Raw genomic sequence first — 23962 nt, 5'->3', positions numbered from 1 at the left:
ACTGCACCTAATGTGGGTGAATTGTACTGCACCTAATGTGGGGGAATTGTACTGCACCTAATGTGGGGTAACTGTACTGCACCTAATGTGGGGGAACTGTACTGCACCTAATGTGGGGGAATTGTACTGCACCTAATGTGGGGGAACTGTACTGCTGACCCTAATGTGGGGGAACTGTACTGTGAACCCTAATGTGTGGGAACTACAACCTAATGTGGGGGATCTATACTGCCAACCTAATGTGGGGGGAACTGTGCTGCGTACTTAAAGTGGTAGTCCACTAATAAGATATATAAGTGTGCATAGGAATTTGTTCATGTTTTGTTATCTATAGTCGGCCCTCCAACGGTCTGAGGGACCGTGAACTGGCCCCCCGTTTAAAAAGTTTGAGGACCCCAGGTCTACGCTGTGCCAAGGTCTTCTCCAAGTTGGACTTTCGCGGAGCATATAACCTCATTCGTATCTGCAAGGGAGATGAATGGAAAACAGTCTTCAATGCTGGTGACCGACATTTTGAGTATCTCGTAATGCCTTTTGGTCTCTGCAATGCTCCAGCCATTTTTCAAGAGTTTGTCAATTATATCTTCCGCGATCTTTTCTACACCTGTGTTGTTGTATAACTAGAGAAATCAGGGCCTGAAGATGGATCCAGATAAATTGTCTGCAGTATTGGATTGGTCTCATCCTTCAGGCCTACGTGCTGTTCAACGTTTTATGGGAATCGAAAACTATTATTGTCAATTTATCCCACATTTTTCATCCTTGGTTGCTCCTATTGTGGCTCTCACTAAGAAGGCATCTAATCCTAAGTCTTGGCCTCAAGAGGCTGAAAAAGCCTTCTCCAATTTAAAGTCTGCTTTTGCCTCTGCTCCAGTGCTTACAAGACCTGATCCGGAGAGGCCCTTTGCTTTGGACGTTGACGCCACATCTATTGGAGTGGGTGCGGTTCTCACTCAGAAAAACACCAACGGCAAGACTGTTACTTGTGGGTTCTTCTCCAAGACCTTCTCTCCTGCTGAGAGGAATTACTCCATTGGAGATTGTGAACTCCTCGCTATCAAGCTAGCTTTGGAAGAATGGCAAAAATCATTGGAAGGTTCTTCTCATCCGGTCAGCATCTACTCCGACCATAAGAATCTTCTATACCTTCAGTCTGCTCAGTGTTTGAACCCCAAGGCAAGTTGGTCACTGTTCTTTTCTAGGTTCAACTTCTTCATTCACTTCCATCCAGCAGACAAGAACATCAGGGCTGATGCTCTCTCCAGGTCCTCTGACGTCATTGGTTTGGACTCCTCCGGGAAAATCATTTGTGCCCATCAGATTGGACGAATGTTTATCAAATAGTCGCAAAATTGGCATATTCTCAATATTTGCGGCCTTTTTTTTACTATGCGCCATAAAATTTGCATGCGCAATATCGCGTGATAAAAGAGCTAAAAGAAGGGAGGGATAAATTTGCACGAAAATTCGCATATGCAAAAATTCACACATGCGAATATTCGCATATGCAAATTTTCCGGTGTTTGCCAGTCTGACACAGAAACTAGTATTGGAGTCTTGTTTACACCACAAGCTGGAAGCAGGGAGGGATTATCACTTTGATGTGTACTGTGAAAAAAAACAATGCAAATATTTGTAATTGCGAATATAAAGCGCTATATTTGCAATATTTGCTAATTTGCGAATATGCGATATTCGCAATAAATATTTGCATTGCGAATATTCGCGCCCAACACTAATAATAACACTGTCATCTGGGTCGTTGTACAGGGTGGGCCATATATATGGGTATACCTTAATAAAATGTGAATGGTTGGTGATATTAACTTCCTGTTTGTGGCACATTAGTATATGTGAGGGGGGAAACTTTTCAAGATGGGTGGTGACCATGGCGGCCATTTTGAAGTCGGCCATTTTGAATCCAACTTTTGTTTTTTCAATAGGAAGAGGGTCATGTGACACATCAAACTTATTGGGAATTTCAGAAGAAAAACAATGATGTGCTTTGTTTCAACGTAACTTTATTCTTTCATGAGTTATTTGCAAGTTACTGACCACTTATAAAATGTGTTCAATGTGCTGGCCATTGTGTTGGATTGTCAATGCAACCCTCTTCTCCCACTCTTCACACACTGATAGCAACACCGCAGGAGAAATGCTAGCACAGGCTTCCAGTACCAGTAGTTTCAGGTGCTGCACATCTTGTATCTTTATAGCATAGACAATTGCCTTCAGATGATCCCAAAGATATAAGTCTAAGGGGGTCAGATCGGGAGACCTTGGGGACCATTCAACTGGCCCACGATGACCGATCCACCTTTCAGGAAACTGTTCATCTAGGAATGCTCGGACCTGACACCCATAATGTGGTGGTGCTCCATCTTGCTGGAAAAACTCAGGGAACGTGCCAGCTTCAGTGCATAAAGACGGAAACACATCATCATGTAGCAATTTTGCATATCCAGCGGCCATGAGGTTTCCATTGATGAAGAATGGCCCCACTATCTTTGTACCCCATATACCACACCATACCATCAATTTTTGTGTTCCAACAGTCTTGGAATGATCTATCCAATGTGGGTTAGTGTCAGACCAATAGCGGCGGTTTTGTTTGTTAACTTCACCATTCACATAAAAGTTTGTCTCATCACTGAACAAAATCTTCTGCGTAAACTGAGGGTCCTGTTCCAATTTTTGTTTTGCCCATTCTGCAGCACCTGAAACTACGGATACTGGAAGCCTGTGCTAGCATTTCTCCTGTGGTGTTGCTATCAGTGTATGAAGAATGGGAGAAGAGGGTTGCATTGACAATCCAACACAATGGGCAGCACATTGAACACATTTTATAAGTGGTCAGAAACTTTTAAATAACTCATGAAATAATAAAGTTACGTTAAAACCAAGCACATCATTGTTTTTCTTGTGAAATTCCCTATAAATTTAATGTGTCACATGACCCTTTTCATATTGGTTGGATTCAAAATGGCCGACTTCAAAATGGCCGCCATGGTCACCACCCATCTTGAAAAGTTTCCCCCCTCACATATACTAATGTGCAACAAACAGGAAGTTAATGTCACCAACCATTCCCACTTTATTAAGGTGTAACCATATTGATGGCCCACCCTGTAGATCGGTTTTCCCAGATGGCTTATTTCATTCTTCTACCAGGTCTACCTTCTGCCCTGCAGCTGGCGAAGTACTTCTTGTTGCATGTCTTTAGTTTACATGGTCTTCCTTAGCATATCGTTTCGGATAGAGGTGTGCAGTTTGTCTCTAAGTTCTGGCGAGCCCTTTGTAACCGTCTAGACATCAATCTGGAGTTCTCCTCGGCCTACCACCCTCAGTCCAACGGTCAGGTGGAGAGGGTTAAGAGACTTATCTTCAGAATTTTGTTTTAGCTCACCAAGACGATTCGGTCGACCTTCTCCCCTGGGCTGAATTCCCATGTAATCATAAGGATTCCGAGTCCACGTGTTGTCCCCCTTTTTTGTTGTCTTCCTCTCCCAGTCTCCTACAGTGTGCCTGCTGTTGATGAGCTGATCCATGACTTCTCTACCATCTGGCTACAGATCCGACAGTCATTTTCCCAGGCTTCTTCACGCATGAAGGCGCAAGCGGATAAAAGTAGAAGACCTCCTCCGTCCTTCTCTCCTGGTGACATGGTGTGGCTTTCATCCAAGTACATCTGCTTCAAGAACCCCTGTTACAAGCTAGGTCCTCGCTACCTTGGTCCCTTCCAGATCCTACAAAAATCAATCCGGTCTCCTACAAACTCCATCTACCTGCTACGGTACATATTCCCAATTCCTTCCACGTCTATCTGCTCAAGCCTCTTGTCATAAACCATTTTTTTTTAAGAAGAATCTTGTTCCCAACCCTGTCTCCGGCTCTTCTGACATCTTCAAAGTTAAAGAGATTCTTGCTACAAAAACTGTGAGAGGTAAAAAAAAAATTTGGTCGACTGGGAGGGTTACGGTCCTGAGGAGAGATCTTAGGAGCCTGAGGAGGATATCCAGGACCGCAACCTTCTCAGGAGTTTTCTGACTCGTAAAAGGAGGGGAAGACCAAAGGGGGGTACTTTTATGTAATGCGCTCAGGCCGCACACGCTGGCCATGAGCCCATGGTCCCGTTACCTGCTGCTGCAAACGGGGCTGGGACTCGCATCGCAGGACGTGCCCGCATGCAAGCCCCAGTCCGTCACTCACCGGGTGTTTATCCTTCCCTGCCTCTGGCTCTCTGCTCCAGCGTGCGTGTCCTCGTCCCTTAAGCATTCCTGTTATTGCCTTGCTGTGTATCTGATCCTTTGCTCCGTGACCTGACCTTGCTTCTTGCCACCTGCCTACTGACTGGCGTGCGCCAGACTTTAAGATTTAAAGGGCCAGTGCGCTCATTAGTAAAATTCACCTGTGGCTCATTGATAAATTCCTCCACCATCCTAACTTCCCTGCCAGATCTTTGTTGCCTTGAACCTGAGAGAAAGCATTCCTGTTATTGCCTTGCTGTGTATCTGATCCTTTGCTCCGTGACCTGACCTTACTCCTTGCTGCCTGCCTACTGACCATTTGCTACGTTCCTGACTACGCTACAGTACCGCCTGCCCTGACCTTCTGCTATCCTGACTACGAGCTGCCTTATACCTCCTGTGCCTCACATCTCCTCAGCCACCTGTGTGGTCGAGCCATGCCAGGGGTAGCGAGCTGGGTGCCGCCTGCCGCAGCAAGTCCAATCCCGCTTTGCAGCGGGCTCTGGTGAAAACCAGCGGCACCTTAAACTCTGCTTCCTGGTGTGGTCTGAGTCATCTGCCATACAGGTCCAGCGGATCCACATCCAACGGGGTTCCTGTCTTCTGAAATGTGTTACACACCATCCCTGTGCTGCACATTTTTGACACTTGGCAGTAACTGCATAGCATCATAAATATCTGATATATGGATTGCACAAAGGGATTAATACGGGTTTGAAACAACTTATTTTCCAGTGTTAAAGAAGATATAAACTGTCCATAGCTTGATTTACTACTGTTTAGTGCACAAAAGCCTGGAGAGGCAGCCTGCTAAGATGAAAGATCTCCAAACTAGGCAAATAATTGCATGATTAAATCTGTGATATGTCCATTTATTAATATTGAGATTTTAAAGAAAAATATAAAGCTTGATATTATTATTATTTTGTAAGAGGAATTACATAAATAACAAAGCAACTGGATTAAAAATAAACAAATGTATCTGTGCTGTAATTCATTATAACAAGCACAGAAAATTATGTTCACCATTCTTTCTGTAATAAGAATTCCTCTGAAACTTAGCAAAACTGTTTTATTATTTCAGTTTACAACACAAGCAATCTTAAAGGGGTGTTCTAGGATCTAAGCTTTTATCCCCTATCGAGAGGATAGGGGATACAATGTCTGATCTCAGGGGGCCCGTCGCTGGAACCCCCTCAATTTCCCTGCAGAACCTGCATTGTATGTGGGGCTGCATCTCCAGTGTCGGAAACTTCAGGGTTTCCTAGACTGGAGACCTGCTGACCGGGTGCGCTGCAATATCACTCCCAGCCGGGATGCCATTCGCGACGCAGGAGGCACCCGCTCGCGATGCGCATCCCGCCTCCCGTACTTGACCCGTTCCTTGTCTGTCTTGTCCCGGCGCGCGCGGCCCCGCTCCTTAGGGCATGTGCACGCCGGGTCTCTGCAATTTAAAGGACCACTGCGCCACTGATTGGCGCAGCAGGCCTAATCAGTGTGTTCACCTGTGCACTCCCTACTTATACATCACTTCCCCTGCACTCCCTCGCCGGATCTTGTTGCCATTGTGCCAGTGAAAGCATTTCCTTGTGTGTTCCTAGCCTGTATTCCAGACCTCCTGCCGTTGCCCCTGACTACGATCCTTGCTGCCTGCCCTGACCTTCTGCTATGTCCGACCTTGCTCTTGTCTACTCCCTTGTACCGCGCTTATCTTCAGCAGTCAGAGAGGTTGAGCCGTTGCTGGTGGATACGACCTGGTTGCTACCGCCGCTGCAAGACCATCCCGCTTTGCGGCGGGCTCTGGTGAATACCAGTAGCAACTTAGAACCGGTCCACCAACACGGTCCACGCCAATCCCTCTCTGGCACAGAGGATCCACCTCCAGCCAGCCGAATCGTGACAGGGAGGGGACATAACAGCCGTATACTAACAAGTTGCTCCTTATTTCTCTGGCTACCTCCTGATTACCTAACACCTTCTGCTGCAGAATTTTTGACGCAGGATTTCCATTGAAGTGAATTGGCTATAAATTCATGCAGAATTTTCATGCAGAATTCCATGCAGAAATTCCACCATGTGAACATAGCCTTAGTGCATCCCTGTTTTTCCTCAATCAAAGCTGATGAAGTCAAATCAAAAATTTGATTCAGAACAAATCCGAATTTCCTCACGCTTCGTGGTAACAAATCGCTTCATTCACTACATTTTGTGTGGGCCAGGGGCTAAATTGGCGGCTAAACATGTGAGGACATGAGGCAAGGAAGTCTGGGAAGGCGGGTAGCCGGGATCACCCGGAATCACATGGCGGCACGCAGCCTATCAGCAGCCAGCCCTGTGATGTCACAGCCTTATGCATTCAGCAGCCATTGCCGAAGATGGGCATTTCCGAGAGCAGAGACTGTGTGTGCGTACTAATCACCATTACTATCAATACAGATCTTTACAGCGGCGAATCCATTCAATCCCGCATTCGTTCTTGCTAGAGAGAGAGCAGACACTGTGTGATCACTAATCAGCATTACTGACAGTACAGATCAGCACAGGGGAAATCCATTGACCTCAAGCCCACACCACTGCAGGCAGGCAGGCAGGGAGAGTTTAGAAGTCGTTTCATAGTCTACCAATTGAGATCATTACAGGAAACACTCCCCATTCAAAGACTACAAGCAACCATAGTGCATCCATGTAATTGTGCGGCTCTGCAGCAGTGATTCTAATAGCGACGCCTGTAATCTCCATGTCATACTGAATAACAGTATTATTTCACTACCCAAGCACACTCCCTATGTGGGATGCAAAAAGGCAAAGTGTTCTACACCCCTATTGAGGTTCTCTGTAGCCTGGAAACAGCCATTTTTAATAGAGATTCACCGCAAATATATACATTTTTTCAGAAAATTAGGCGAATCGGCTAAATCAAATGTTTTTTAAAAATTGTCCATCGCTAACCATGGCCTTGACAAGGCTGAGTTTGTGGTTCCCGACAGTAAGAAATTTGCATTGTGAGGGGTTTTCATGCACACTACTGTAGTACAGCTTTGTACTATCTCTGAGTAATATGGAGCCATAGGACAACTAGCTTACAATTCTAAAGATCTATTCCAAATCTTTAGTTGACTCTGCTTTTGTATGTAGGCATACATAGGGTTCAGGGAGATGGTCCATTTGAAAAGAAAAAAAATATTCCATGTTTGGACCTATAATTTGGAGATATTTTTTCCTAGAAGGTCTGTAGAGACATTGTATTCTTCTATACAATCACTATACACACAGCTATCCTATTTACACAAGACCTTTGAGTGTTCCCCTTAGAGTTTGGTCTTTCAGTTTGCCGTCTGATTTTTTGGAGACTTCATAGCTGTAAAACACCAATATCTAACTTTGGTTTGTTTTGGTTTTATTGATAACTATTTTAACTATTAGACACCAAAATCATGATCCTTGCAACATTTTATTTAATAGATCACTGATGTAGCTTATTTCTTCTCATTTCTTTACTATTAGGTTAACATAAATGTTTATAACAACACTGGCTCTTTAACTCCTTAAGGACCAGGCCAATTTTCACTGTAGGACCAGAGCATTTTTTGCACATCTGACCACTTTCACTTTAAGCATTAATAACTGAGGGATGCTTTTACCTATCATTCTGATTCCGAGATAGTTTTTTCATGATATATTCTACTTTATGTTATTGGTAAAATTTTGTCAATACTTGCACCATTTCTTAGTGAAAAATTCCCAAATTTTATGAAAAAATTGAAAATTTAGCATTTTTCTAACTTTGAAGCTCTGCTTGAAAGGAAAATAGACATTCCAAATAAATTATATTTTGATTCACATATACAATATGTCTACTTTATGTCTGCATCATAAAGTTGACATGTTTTTACTTTTGGACGACATCAGAGGGCTTCAAAGTTCAGCAGCAATTTTCCAATTTTTCACCAAATTTTCAAAATCGGAATTTTTCATGGACACGTTCAGGTTTGAAGTGGATTTGAGGGGCCTTCATATTAGAAATACCCCACAAATGAGCCCATTATAAAAACGGCACCCCTCAAAGTATTCGAAATGACATTCAGTAAGTGTGTTAACCCTTTAGGTGTTTCACAGGAATAGCAGCAAAGTGAAGGAGAGAATTCTTCATTCTTCACAAAATCTTCATTTTTTACACTCGCATGTTCTTGTAGACCCAGTTTTTGAATTTTTACAAGAGGTAAAAGGAAAAAAATTCTCTCAAAATTTTAACCCAATTTCTCTCGAGTAAGAAAATACCTCATATGTGTATGTCAAGTGTTCGGCGGGTGCTGTCGAGGGCTCAGAAGGGAGGGAGCGACAATGGGATTTTGGAGAGTGAGTTTTTTTTAAATGGTTTTTGGGGGCATGTCACATTTAGGAAGCCCCTATGGTGCCAGAACAGCAAAAAAAAAACACATGACATACTATTTTGGAAACTATACCCCTCTAGGAATGTAACAAGGGGTACAGGGAGCCTTAACACCTCACAGGTATTTCACAACTTTTTGTTAAAGTCGGATGTGTAAATGAAAAAAAAAAAAATCTTTTCACTAAAATGCTGTTTTTCCCCCAAATTTTACATTTTTACAAGGGGTAATAGGAGAAAATTACCCCCAAAATGTGTAACCCCATTTCTTCTGAGTATGGAAATACCCCATGTGTGGACGTCAAGTGCTCTGCTGGCGCACTACAATGCTCAGAAAAGAAGGAGCGCCATTAAGCTTTTGAAAAGGGAATTTGTTTGGAATGGAAGTCAGGGGCCATGTGTGTTTAAAAAGCCCCCCGTGGTGCCAGAACAGTGCCCCCCCCCCACATGTGACCCCATTTTGGAAACTACACCCCTCACAGAATTTAATAAGGGGTGCAGTGAGCATTTATACCACACTGGCGTTTGACAGATCTTTGGAACAGTGGGTTGTGCAAATGAAAAATAAAAATTTTCATTTTCACAGACCACTGTTCCATAAATCTGTCAGACCCCTGTGGGGCGTAAATGCTCACTGTACCCCTTATTACATTACGTGAGAAGTGTAGTTTCCAAAATGGGGTCACATGTGGTTATTTATTTTTTTGCGTTTATGTCAGAACCGCTGTAAAATCAGCTACCCCTGTGAAAATCACCAATTTAGGCCTCAATTGTACATAGTACACTCTCACTCCTGAGCCTTGTTGTGCACCCGCAGAGCATTTTACTCCCACATATGGGGTACTTCCGTACTCAGGAGAAAATGTGTTACAAATTTTGGGGGTCTTTTTTTCCTTTTACCTCTTCTGAAAATAAAAAATAAAGGACAACACCAGCATGTTAGTGTAAACATTTTTTTTACACTAATAGGCTGGTGTAGACCCCAACTTTTCTTTTTCATTAGGGGTAAAAGGAGAAAAAGCTCCCCACAATTAGTAGTGCAATTTCTCCCTAGTACGGGACCCGGGACAGTGTAAGGGGGTGTATATGTAGTGTTTTACCCTTTAACACCATTATGTGTTAGTGTAGTGTAATGTTTTTAGGGTACATTCATACTGGTGTGTCATGGTGAGTATCCCGCTAGGAGTTTGCGCTGCGGCAAAAAATTTGCCGCAGCTCATACTTGAAGCAGGAAACTTACTGTAAACCTGCCTGCGTGAATGTACCCTGTACATTCACATGGAGGGGGGGGAGCAAACCTCCAGCTGTTTCAAAACTACAACTCCCAGCATACACTGACAGACAATGCATGTTGGGAGTTGTACTTTTGCAACAGCTGGAGGCACACTGGTTGGAAAACCTTCAGCTAGGTCATGTTACCTAACTCAGTATTTACCAACCAGTGTGCATCCAGCTGTTGCAAAACTACAACTCACAGCATGTACTGATTGCCGAAGGGCATGCTGGGAGATGTAGTTATGCAACAGCTGGAGGTACACAACTACAACTACCAGCATGCTGAGACAGCTGTTTGCTGTTTAGGCATGCTGGGATTTGCAGTTTTGCAACATCTGTAGGGCTACCATTCAGAGATCTCCAAACTGTGGACCTCCAGCTGTTGCAAAACTACAAATCCCAGCATGCCCAGACAACAAACTGCTGTTTGGGCATGCTAGGAGTTGCAGTTTTGCAACATCTTGAGGGCCACAGTTAGAGATCACTGCCAGTGATCTCCAAACTGGGGCCCTCCAGCTGTTGCAAAACTACAAATCCCTCCATGCCCAAACAGCTGTCTGGGCATGCTGGGAGTTGTAGTTTTGCAACATCTGGAGGGTTACAGTTTAGAGACCACTGTATAGTGGTCTCAAACTGTACCCTCCAGATGTCGCTACCGGCTTTCGTCGGATCCAGGGAGCCAGCCGCACGACATCGCCGGACTCCGAGCTCCTCCACCGATCGTCGCCCGCAGCCTCGCCCGTGGGGTAAGTGGACGTCGGCGCCAGTCCTCTGTCGGTTTCCCATTCTGCCCCGCCTATTGTGGGTGGGAAGAACAGGGAAACCGAAAGTAAAGCCCCCCGCCTACGATCTGCTATTGGTGGTCGCGTCTAGACCACCAATAGCAGGGATAGGAGGGGTGGCACCCCTGCCACCTCACTCCTATCAGTTCTGGGGGATCGTGGGTGTCTTGGACAACCGCGATCCCTGTTATATTGCGGGAATAGCCGCAAATCGCAAGTGTGAATTCTGTTGCGATTTGCGGCGATCACCGACATGGGGGGGGTCTGATTACCCCCCTGGGCGTTCGCACGTGGTGCCTGCTGATAGATATCAGCAGTCACCCCTGTCCGTTCCCCGCCCGGCGCGCGGCAGGGACCGAAATTCCCACGGGCGTACAGGTACGCCCTTGGTCTTTAAGTACCAGGGAGCAAAGGTGTACATGTACGCCCTTGGTCATTAAGGGGTTAAATAAAGAGTTATCAAAGACTGCTTCAACAATTCGACCCAAAGGAAAATGATAACTATTTTCTTTTTGTATTCTATACCCGTGAAGAATTAAATAGATTACATTCCCTTAAATTTCTTTAAAAGTAAACACTATATAGGTCAAATGAATGTGATGTTTACCTGTAAACATACTTCAATGAAAATCTTTACCCTTGTGAAGGGACAAGTATAACCAGCGTGAGATACATTCCTACTTATCATAGTATGGTTGTATTTATACAGAGGAACAGCTATAAAGTGCTATGAATGCATTTCTGATTATAAATGTGCAGTATTGAATTTTAGAACTCCGTTCCACAATTTGTTGCACTATTTTCTTCATCGCCCTGAGAAAGAATGCACGTTTCCATGTCAGACTTCATAGCTTTATGCAGACTGTTTAGTCTGTTTTAGTATCAGTGTAGCAAGACATATTTTTTGGACTAAAGGGAATGCATTACATTTGGGATATTCTTTACATTAATAGTGATATTACAAGAAATGTAACTTTTTTTTAATCAACTAATAGATATTATTTACTTTTGCATTTGCAACTCTAGACTATATATATATATATATATATATATATATATATATATATATATATATATATATATACTGTGACTAGCTCTTGCCCGTGGCTATGCTCACATTAAATTTGGGGTAACATAGATGTACTTTTTACGATCCTATGGTAATGAGGCCGCTCAGGTTTAAGTCTACGGGCATCCAAACAACCCGAATTCTTTCAACTTTGATCGCCGCATCAAAAGAGTTAATGCCGGACATCTGCCAGAGCGGCGATGTCCGGCATTAGCCATGGGTCCTGGCTGCTGATAGCAGCCGGGACCATGTGGGTATGATGCGAGCTCAGCTCCTCGCTTCATAACCCTCCCGTGCCGCAGCGCTGGGTATAACTGCAATACCGGCAAGGGGTTAATTCATACAAACTTAGAACCCCCGTTTCACCCCTTCAGGGGTGGAATTTTAGAAAACGTTAAAACACGTGTTTCTCTATCTCTAATTGTTAGCCTAAACACAAAGTTTCATGCTTCTAGGTTCAAAAATGATAGACTTCCATACAAACTTTCAACCCCTTTTTCACCCCCTTAAGGGTTGAATTTAGAAAAACACTTTCTTATTCCTCGTCTACGTCTTAAAAACAACACCTGTGAAAAAATTCAGCTTTCTAGGTCCAAGGGTTTAGGCTGGGTGTTGATGAGTAAGTTAGTCAGGCCTTGTCTTTTATAAATATAAATATATATATAGATGACTCGCTCTTGCAAATAGGTGCGACTGCAGTATAGAGGCAAGGAAACAGTACTTTTCAAATCAAAGTTCAGTGTTTTATTCACACTTGGCACACAGCAAACGGTCTTTAAATGCAGAACCAAAGAAAACATAACAAAAGTCCACCTGTATTATTTAGGTGTTTGCTCACACCTGTGTCCATGCCATGCGACATCAAGCAAGTCTTTTCCAGGCCTCCAGGCAGACTGTTCACCAGCTTCCAACTTTGGAGGAAACACAGGGAAGAACTCCACATTCAGCTCTCTCTGGCAGTGTTAGCTGCAACTAGCAAATCCCCCTCAGCTGGTGAAACAGGTTGCCTTTAACCCCTTAAGGACGCAGGACGTAAATGTACGTCCTGGTGAGGTGGTACTTAACGCACCAGGAGGTACATTTACGTCCTAAGCATAACCGCGGGCATCGGAGCGATGCCCGTGTCATGCGCGGCTGATCCCGGCTGCTGATCGCAGCCAGGGACCCGCCGGCAATGGCCGACGCCCGTGATCTCGCGGGCGTCCGCCATTAACCCCTCAGGTGCCGGGATCTATACAGATCCCGGCATCTGCGGCAGTTCGCGATTAAAATGAACGATCGGATCGCCCGCAGCGCTGCTGCGGGGATCCGATCATTCATAACGCCGCACGGAGGTCCCCTCACCTTCCTCCGTGCGGCTCCCGGCGTCTCCTGCTCTGGTCTGTGATCGAGCAGACCAGAGCAGGAGATGACCGATAATACTGATCTGTTCTATGTCCTATACATAGAACAGATCAGTATTAGCAATCATGGTATTGCTATGAATAGTCCCCTATGGGGACTATTCAAGTGTAAAAAAAAATGTAAAAAAATGTAAAAGTAAAAGTAAAAAAAAAGTGAAAAATCCCCTCCCCCAATAAAAAAGTAAAACGTCCGTTTTTTCCTATTTTACCCCCAAAAAGCGTAAAAAACATTTTTTATAGACATATTTGGTATCGCCGCGTGCGTAAATGTCCGAGCTATTAAAATAAAATGTTAATGATCCCGTACGGTGAACGGCGTGAACGAAAAAAAATTAAAAAAGTCCAAAATTCCTACTTTTTTAATACATTTTATTAAAAAAAAATTATAAAAAATGTATTAAAAGTTTTTTATATACAAATGTGGTATCAAAAAAAAGTACAGATCATGGCGCAAAAAATGAGCCCCCATACCGCCGCTTATACGGAAAAATAAAAAAGTTATAGGTCATCAAAATAAAGGGATTATAAACGTACTAATTTGGTTAAAAAGTTTGTGATTTTTTTTAAGCGCAACAATAATATAAAAGTATATAATAATGGGTATCATTTTAATCGTATTGACCCTCAGAATAAAGAACACACGTCATTTTTACCAGAAATTGTACGGCGTGAAAACAAAACCTTCCAAAATTAGCAAAATTGCGTTTTTCGTTTTAATTTCCCCACAAAAATAGTGTTTTTTGGTTGCGCCATACATTTTATGATATAATGAGTGATGTCATTACAAAGGACAACTGGTCGCGCAAAAAACAAGCCCTCATACTAGTCTGTGGATGAAAATATAAAAGAGTTATGATTTTTAGAAGGCGAGGAGGAAAAAATGAAAACGTAAAAATTAAATTGTCTGAGTCCTTAAGGCCAAAATGGGCTGAGTCCTTAAGGGGTTAAGGCCAACAATAGGCAGCCTGGATTGTGGGGAATGACCCACACCCTGCACTTGGTCATTCCCAGTAAGAGCCGTTCCGGATTGGCCTTCCAGCCATACTACGGCCACAGTGTCAGACTGCATCGCAGCACGGACACTGAATAAATACCGGCTCTTACTTCACCAAAGCCAGGAGCCTTGGTGACCCATAACGCCCATCCACCACACTGTCTTTCACCTTCTCAAAAAAAAAAAAAAAATATATATATATATATATATATATATATGTTTGCATATATATATATATATATATATATATATATATATATATATATATATATGCATTATGATTGGCACACCAGGAATTGCAGTTGATCACAAGATTTGTTTTAAACATAGCAGAATTACTGGCTGTAAAAATTCCGGCTGGTCATTCTGCTTTCAGCAGGTGCCAGTAGAACAAACCAGTGCTAGGATTAGGTGCTCGGTAATGCACCGTCTCCATAGACCGCAACATATTTCCAAGCAGATGCATTGTCTGGAGTTGAATTTCAGAAACAGATATCTGCTGCAATGGAATTTCTGAGTTTCCTTGGTTCAGATGGGAATTTCCCTGAGTCTCAGAGATATCTTGCAAACATGTAGAGGCTCTTGACCACATTCCTGTCTATATATATATATATATATATATATATATATATATATATATATATATATATATATATATATATATATTGTAAGCAAGATGAGAGCTATATACCACTAAGCCTTCTCGCAGTTTAGGTACGGATTTTGGGGTGCCTAAAGGAACTAGATATAAAGCCACTCCCATACTTTAGTAGTGTGGAGTGCTCCAGTCCTGAACCTGATCTCACAGGTGTGTGAGCACGGCCAGATAGCAGCAGAAAGCAACTAGTCTGAAGCAAGATCAGCTTGCCTGGGCTACCTTGAATATTGCTACACTGCACCAAAAAGACTTTTGCACTGAACCTGTCACGTTTGGGTGAGAAGCCATTTATGTTTTATTTCTGATATTAAGAACATTTACATTTCTGTTATTTGTATACTGCAAGGGGAACCCATTACTGTGTGAGACTTAGTGCCATAAACACAGGACTACTAAACTGTGGCACCTGCCTGTTTGGGTCTGTTTGCTTGGTGGAAAGACTGCTTGGAGGGTCCCGTTCTACAATTTATTTATATGACCTTGAGGATTGGCTGTCCTTTAAATACCATTAAGAAGTGTAATGTATATTCAGATTGAAATAATGGTTTCACTCATTAGTTTTGTTTAATGTGTGGGGAGTGTGAAGCAGAGTGTTCAGTTCCTTAGTCTAAGCCATGGGAGCTCATTTCTGCATAATAGCTCTTAGAAATATTTGTATTTCCTTAAAGTACAATATTGCAGCATTCAATTTCTACAAGATTTTTAGAGCTGTGTTACCTTCGACAATAATTAAAACCTGTTGTTGGTATGCGGTTTATAATTAGTCTTATTATGGCTCAATGATTTTGAATTTCTTTTCTTGTACTTAATCCAAATATAAAACAGTCTGCTGCAGAAGTATACTTTAAATATTTTAGTAGAAAAGTCAATTTAAGTGCAAATCTATACAGCATGTGTGCAGTTATTCTCATTATAAATGCTAAATTACCTTTATTCCAAAATGTGAGATAGAGTTTGAACCTTGTAGGGCATTTTCAGCAGATGTTTTTTGAGGTTAAAAATCCATTCCATACAAATGATTAATGTTGTTTCAGAATTTTTGCAATTCTTATTTAAATGAATGTGAAAGTCACAAAAATTTCTGCAACAAATCTGCCAAATCTGTAAACATAGGATGTAGGCACACTTGCAACCACAAGGTAGCCAATCCATAAATCAATGTGTCTTTGCAATTCATTGTTTTCACCTGTGAGGCTGGATTCACATATGTCAAGCTTCCGGCTCATCCTAAACTGATACCACAACAGATAACAAAAGTGCATCAGTTGGAATCAGTTGTTTAGGATCTGGCATTCATTAATTGAGCATACTGGTGTAACACTCACGTTTCTGAAGACAGGAACCCCGGTGCATGTGGATCCGCTGGACGTGTGTGGCAGATGACTCGGATTGTACCAGGGAGCAGAGTCTAAGGTGCCACTGGTTTTCACCAGAGCCCACCGCAAATCGGGATGGCCTTGCTGCTGCAGGCGGCACCAAGGTTGTTACCCCTGGCACGGCTCGACCACACAGGCGGCTGAGGAGATGCAAGGCACAGTAGGGATAAGGCAACTCGTAGTCTGGATAGCAGAAGGTCAGGCACAGTAGCGTAGTCAAAGCGAAGCAGGAGTTCAGTAGCCGGGCAGCAGAGGAGCAAGGTCAAGTCACAAGAGCAAGAGATCTGATACACAGCAAGGCAATACAGAGGATCGCTTTCTCAAAGGCACAAGGCAACAAAGATCCGGCAGGGAACTGAGGAGGGTGGAGGTATTTATAAATGAGCCACAGGTGGGTTACACTAATGAGCGTACTGGCCCTTTAAATCTTAAAGCTCCGGCATGCGCGCACCCTAGGGGATGGGGACACACCCGCCGGAGCATGCGCTAATGGCCAGCGTGTGTGGATGGAGTGCATAACGTAACAATTGGACAGAGGAATGAAGCAAGATGCATTTCCCTGCCCAGCGTCCATGTGGTGTGTTTCACAGTCTAATGCCCAAATTGAGATGCCAGATAAATGTAAACTGTCCCATTCAAATGAATGGGATCAGTTCTACAATCAGTTTCCCTCTGTTGCTTTTTCTACAGCGCGGGAAGGAGATGCCACTGGACACTGGACATGTGAAGGGGGCCTTTAACAAATTAAACTAGACAAAAAAAAAAGTAAAATCCCTATCACGTGATATTAAAGCATTCTCTCACCACCAACTTTTATTACCTACTCACAGAACATTCGCAAGATCCATAGTAACATAGTTAATAAGGTTGAACAGAGACCAAATCCACCAAGTTCAACTGTCATCCCTATTGTGTCCCTGTTGAGTTAATCCAGAGGAAGGCAAAAATCCCTTTTGAACCTTTAAATGCAGCTTCATTCTACCAAGAGGACCTGGAGCCCCCATCTTCGCAATCGCTGTGGGTCCCAGAGATCAAACACCCATCGATCAGACACTAATCCCCAATTCTGCTGCCAGGTGATGATTGTTGTTTTCAATGCAACTGCTGTATGGATGCAAGGTATGTGTTAAAGTGTACAACTAAGGGCAATATTTTTTTAACTGTATCTTGTTGGTTAGGTAAAACACCCAATTTGAAGACAACTTAATATGTACTGTATTTGCCAGATATTATTCTCCTTATAATATGAACTCCCTGAAGTTTTTTTTACTACTCAAAATCCCTGAACCTTCTCATTCCCTGCTGTCAGCACAATTATGGAGCTATTTATGAGAACATAGGGGCTATGTATCACCAGTTTCTCGCCAGCTTACATCTCTATATACAGTAGAAGACATGACCATGTAACTGACATCTCTTTGTTACATTTTAGTGTTGTGCCCATGTCTAAAAAATTTACTTTTAAGCCTTATGTGAATAAGCTACTTGGTGCTCTAGTAGTGTGGCTGTGCCTTCTTAGTGAACCTCTTCTCCCATTTATGCCAAAGCTGGCCCAGCAAAATAAACCAACCGTCAGACATCATAGAAAGATAGAGGAGATGGAGTTACTGTGCCTGCAGGAGATTTGACTATGGACATCAGCTCTGAGGGGTGCCTCAGTCTGCTGGACCAGATGCTGTCTATGAAGCGGAGCTGTCTTCCTAGACAGTTGGTGCCAGCTGCTGTCAGCAGTTGGAACTCACCATCAATGACCAACATCAATGATCATGCTGATGTTCATCATTTAACCTCTAAATGCCACAATCAATAGCAAATATTGCTTTTAGGGTACGTTCATATTTACTGGATCTGCTGCATATCTTTGCTGCATATTTTGTCCAGATAATTTTGCTACCCATTAATTTCAATGGGAAGCAAAAGGCTGCTGCAGATAATATGCGGCAGATCCTGTACGTGTGAACATGCCCTTAAAAGGCAAAATTACAGGTGCCATTTCCAATGGGTCAGTTACTATGACGGCAATAGTAGATCAGATCTGGCCTGCCATAGTAGAACTGATTTCATTGATAAATTAGTATAAGCAACCTCATGATGATTATAAAAGCCCCCTTTAAAAAAAGTTAAAATCACCTTACCTCTGCACCAGTCACAGTGCATACTTATCAAACTATCTCATTCATATCAATATAGTGTGCTACCTCTTCACTTCATCACTTTTTTTGGTGATATGGCCACAAAGTGGACCATTATTACTTGCCTGCCCCTGCTCTGCTGCTATGGAATCAGCTAGAGATGAGTGAATTTTAGAAAAATTCGATTTGGCTGATTCGCCAAAATTTCAGAAAAAATTTGGTTTGGTCCGAACTTATTTGTGGTGAATCTGTATTAAAAAAAAAGGCTATTTCTGGCCTACAGAGAGCCTCAATAGGGATGTAGAACACTTTGCCTTGCTGTAACATACATAGGCTGTGTGCTGGGTTAGTGAAATAATACTTATATGACATGCTGATTAGAGGCGTCACTATTAGAATCACTGTTGCAGAGCAGCACAATGACAGAGCCTGGAGGTGGCATCAGTATGAGGAGACCAAATAGTGGCTGAATGACACAGCGTGGAGGTGGTGGAAGCATGAGGAGACCATATAGTGGCTGAATGACCCAGCCTGGAGGTGGCAACAGCCTGAGGAGAACATATGGTGGCAGAATGAGACAGTCTGGAGCTGGAAACAGCATGAGGAGAACATATGGTGGAAGTGTGAGCCAGCCTGGAGGTGGCATCAGCAGCACCAGGAATCCTGAAAATGACCCGGTGACATAGTGGGGCGAAGGGTGGCAATACCAGTACCCAGTGACGAAGGTCTGTGAAAAAAGTAGAACTTGGCATCAGATGTGTGGCATCAGGTGGGTGGCAGGATCAGAATAGTAGCTGAGGCAGGTAGGCATAATAAAACGGTCTCTTTTGTAAAAGTGTTCACAAGTACGTATTGAGGATATACATTATGTACAATTTTACTTTTGATAATTTTCTTAGGATAAAAATATATGTATTTTTTAAATAATAAAAAGGAAAGGTGTGCAAAAAACACCATGTGCCACCCACACCACCGGTTACGTATGGTTCATTGTAACCGGTGGGGGTAAAACTTCATCTGTAAGGCCCTACTCTTGCATTATTAATTCCTTTTTTGGCAAGTTTTACTCGCCCTAAAAAGGGTGGCCACACACAGAAACCTCTCCCTTTTTCCACCTGCAAATACTGCCATTTCCCAGGGTTTTTAGGTGGAAATAGGGAGAGGTTCCTGTGTGGGGCCGGCCTTTTTAAGACGAGTAACACTTTACCCAGAAAGGTGGAAGGGAACAACAAACAAACCTAAGTACCCTGTGAAATGGCAGTGTTTGTAGGTGTAAATAAGGAAAGGTTCCTGTGTGGGGCTGCCATTTTTAGGGCGAGTAACACTTGCCTAGAAGGGAATTAATAATAGAGCCTTACAGGGGAAGTTTTTACACTCACTGGTTACAATGAACCATACGTTGTTCCCTTTCAAAAAAATTGAATACATATATTTTATCCTAAGAAAAGTTAAGTTTTAGCTAATGCATATCATCAATAATTACTTGTGATCTGATGCTGAGGAATGTCTGTAACTGGGGAGCAGAAACTTAAATATGTTTAGCACTATCCATATTTGTGAAGTGTTGGTGTGTCAATCTATTCTGATGTATCAGGCATTAGTGGGTGGAAATCCTGACTGATCCATGCCTGATTCATCTTCACAAAGCTCAGTCTCTCCACATTTTTCATGGACAGACAAGCTCTCCTTGGGGTTACTATGGCCTCCTCCACACTAAACACCCGCTCTGATGACACACTAATGGCCGGGCAGGACAGCTTTTCCAGGGCAAAATCTGCTAATTGCAGCCACAAATCAATTTTGGCTGGCCAGAAGCATTGTCATGTCAAGGTATGCCACCACCTGCTGATTCAGATCCTGCTCCAGGTCTACCTGCAGCTGATGAGTTATTTCACTATGCGGATGAAGAAAGCTACTCATCAGCGACTGTAGACACAGGCTGCTGCTGGAGCTGGTACTCCTCCTGCCACCCCACCCCTCCACAGCAGCCATGGCAGTGGAAGGTAAGCGCAGAGGGCCCCCTGAATCAGACCTGCGAGAGGATGAATGATGGCGCAGATAGGCATTGGCCAACTGACTATGTAGAATGTCTCTGTAGTAGGTCAGTTTGTCCTCCCTCAGCAGGTGTAAAAAAAAGGCCCCCATTTTGTGCTGGAAGCAAGGGTCCAATAAGGTGGAGAGTAGACTTGTGCACTAGAAAAATTTTCGTTTAGTTTTGTTTTTTCTTTTTGGAAAAAAATTTCGGTTCGGTAATATTTTCGATTTTAATTTTTCGGATACATTCGGTATTCGGGTGTTCGGTTTGATTTTTCGGATACATTCGGTATTCGGGTGCATTCGGTAAATCTTTTTATTCTTTTTTGGACTTTAGCGATCCTAAAAAATTATGGAGATACCTTTTTTATTAAAATTTCGTAGGGTACCATAAAAAAATAATAATAAAAAAGATACAGTAGTGATGGAAAAATTTGTATCTAACGAAATGTATCTTTTTTATTTTGAAATGTTTATTAGTTTTTAAACAGGGATCAATTTATGTGAGCGGGTAAAGCACTAAAAATGTAGCCGACAATAATGAAAATGTAGTGTGTGCGTGTTTTTCCCTTTTTTTTTTAAATTTTTTAGGAAGTAGTACTACTCCCAGCAGGGAACACACCGTTCCATGAAGGGAATAGTAGTTACCTGTACTAATTGACAGATTGCCGGGGTCCCTTGCGATCCTCTTGCATAATGTATAGATGTGGCGGCAGCTCTTCTATGGTCCCCTGCACTCACGTATATATACACATATTCACATTTCCCGCAGAGCTGTGATTCGCCAGATGGTTCCAGCCAATCACAGCTCTCTGTGAGAAATAGGAATATGTGTATATATACGGCCGTGCAGGGGACCATAGGAGAGCGGCCGCCGCATCCATACATTATACCGGAGCATCACAGCGGGTGTCAGGAGTGATACCCGCAGTGATCTTTCCTTTACTACAAGTACTACTACTCCCAACATGGAGTACACTCTGCCCCATGCTGGGAGCTGTAGTACCTGCATTAATAGACAGATCGCAGTGGGTGTCAGAAGTTACACTCGCTGTGATATGTCTATTAATGCAGGTACTACAGCTCCCAGCATGGAGCAGAGTGTGCTCCATGTTGGGAGTATTATTACCTGCAGTAAGGGACAGATCACAGCGGATGTCACTCCTCCTGACACCCGTTGCGATCCTCCTGATGTGAATGTCGGGATCAGCTGTTCTCAGGGCTACAGAGCCGGGAGAACAGCTGACGCTGAGCCGTAAGTATACATCGTATATCTACTGCCCAGCAAGACATACAGCAATGTATGGATGCGGCGGCCCCCTCGTGACATCACGCCCGCCCCCTCTACCAAAGTCTATGGGATGGGGGCGTGACAGCGGTCGCGCCCCCTTCCAATAGACTTTCGTTGAGGGGGTGGGCGAGACGTCACAAGGGGGCGGGGGAGATGTCACGAAGGGGCCGGGCGTGACGACACGCCCGCCGGCCGCGAACACAGAAGCCCGCACACAGCGTTCGGAGTAATGAACTTCCGGACGCTGTGAGCGGAGCTCCGAACTGCAGGGCAGCGCACAACCCCTTTAACCCCTTGCTGAGCTGCGCGCTATGCGCAAGCCCAGCAAGGAAAGAGTTAACTTACACTGCTGGACTGTGTAGGTTAACCCTTAGGGCGGTATACACTATATACAGCTATCTATAGATAGCTGTATACAGTGTATACAGAAGATGAAGTCCGCTTACTTCCCTCGAGTATCGGGCAGGTCTGTGTAGCTCCGCCCCCTAGTGATGATGTCATTAGCGACGGAGCTACAGAAGGGAACTAGGCTAGTTAATCTGAAGCTCTGTTCACATTGTACGTTTTGTATAATGTGAACAGACCCTTCTGGCAGTGTTTAGCCAGACAGGGAGACTACAGCTGTTGCTAAACTACAACTCCCAGCATGCCCAGACAGCCAAAGGCTGTCTGGGCATGCTGGGAGTTGTAGTTTTGCACCAGTGGCTCCCTGTTTGGGTAGACATTGCATCATGGGTGCTCTCCCCAGCGGACAACGCCAAAAATGTCATAACCAATTTTTTGTGTTTTTTTTCTTCTCATTTCAGATCCGTGTATGCAGAGGATTACTACAATGGTCCTCGCCCAACCTGGTAAAGTCAGGCTGTTGCTGTTTGGTTGGTATTGTGCTGAGAATGAAAATACGGGGAACCCTATACGTTTTTTTTATTTTTTTTATTTAAATAAATAAAATAAAAAACGCATAGGGTTCCCCTTGTTTTCATTCTCAGCACAATACCAACCAAGCAGCAACAGCCTGACGTTACCAGGGTGGGGGAGGACCGTTGTTACTGGCCCTCCCCAGCCTAAATAACGCCAGCCTGTTACCACCTAGGCCCAGGAGCGCCATTTTTAATGCTCCGGGCCTGTTGGTACCGGCTCTTCTTGGCACCACTGTGGCAGTGGGTACCGGGGTAATAATTGGGGGTTAGCGCTAGCTGTTCTTGGGGATAGCACTAAGCCCTGGCCTAGTAATAGTTTCAGTAAATAAGACAGCTTCCACTACTAAGCCTGAAAATTCAATAAAAAAAAAAAACACAACACATTGGAAAAATTATTTTATTTAAAAAAACACTCCCCCACAGCCCTAGTTAACCATTTTATGAAAAGAAAAAAAAATCCGCCGTAATCCATCGAATCCGCCGTAATCCTCTGCATACACGGATCTGAAACGAGAAGAAAAAAAACACAAATTGGTTATGACATTTTTGGCGCTGTCCGCTGGGGAGAGCACCCATGATGCAATGTTTACCCAAACAGGGAGCCACCAATTGGTGCAAAACTACAACTCCCAGCATGCCCAGACAGCCTTTGGCTGTCTGGGCATGCTGGGAGTTGTAGTTTAGCAACAGCTGGAGTCTCCCTGTCTGGGTAGACACTGCCAGAAGGGTCTGTTCACATTATAGAAAACGGACAATGTGAACAGAGCTTCAGATTAACTAGCCTTGTTCCCTTCTGTAGCTCTGCCCCCTAATGCTGTCATCACTAGGGGGCGGAGCTACACAGATCTGCACAGACTGCACAGACTCGAGGGAAGTAAGCGGACTTCGTCTTCTGTATACACTATATACAGCTATCTATAGATAGCTGTATATAGTGTCTACCGCCCTAAGGGTTAACCTACACTGTCCGGCAGTGTAAGTTAACTCTTTAGTTGCTGGGCTTGCGCATAGCGCACAGCTCAGCAAGGGATTAAGTGAGCCAGCAATATGTATACTGTATACACATTGCAGGCTCACTGTAAGTTCTTGCTGGGCAGTAGATATACGATGTATACCTACGGCTCAGCGTCAGCTGTTCTCCCGGCTCTGTAGCCCTGAGAACAGCTGATCCCGACATTCACATCAGGAATATCGCAGCGGTGTCAGGAGGAGTGACATCCCTGGGATCTGTCCCTTACTGCAGGTACTAATACTCCCAACATGGAGCACACTCTGCTCCATGCTGGGAGCTGTAGTACCTGCATTAATAGACATATCGCAGCGAGTGTGACTTCTGACACCCGCTGCGATCTGTCTATTAATGCAGGTACTACAGCTCCCAGCATGGAGCAGAG

General features: G+C 43.7%; 1 long non-coding RNA gene across 2 annotated transcripts in view; it reads right to left on the bottom strand.

The window, feature by feature from the left end:
* LOC130366983 (uncharacterized) overlaps positions 1-17855 on the bottom strand; it is a 114810-nt gene extending 96955 nt beyond the window's left edge. For both annotated transcript variants that reach the window (XR_008892027.1, XR_008892026.1), the window contains exons 1-2: positions 17762-17855; positions 16141-16331 (exon numbers count right to left, since the gene is read on the bottom strand). This is a non-coding gene — a long non-coding RNA (uncharacterized LOC130366983). The remainder of the gene's footprint in view (positions 1-16140; positions 16332-17761) is intronic.
* Positions 17856-23962: the final 6107 nt, after the last annotated feature.

This window comes from Hyla sarda, chromosome 4, assembly GCF_029499605.1.
Source record: "Hyla sarda isolate aHylSar1 chromosome 4, aHylSar1.hap1, whole genome shotgun sequence".
Classification (NCBI taxonomy): domain Eukaryota; kingdom Metazoa; phylum Chordata; class Amphibia; order Anura; family Hylidae; genus Hyla; species Hyla sarda.
The sequence above is the reverse complement of the archived record's forward strand: the minus strand, read 5'-3'. Positions and strand labels throughout refer to the sequence as shown.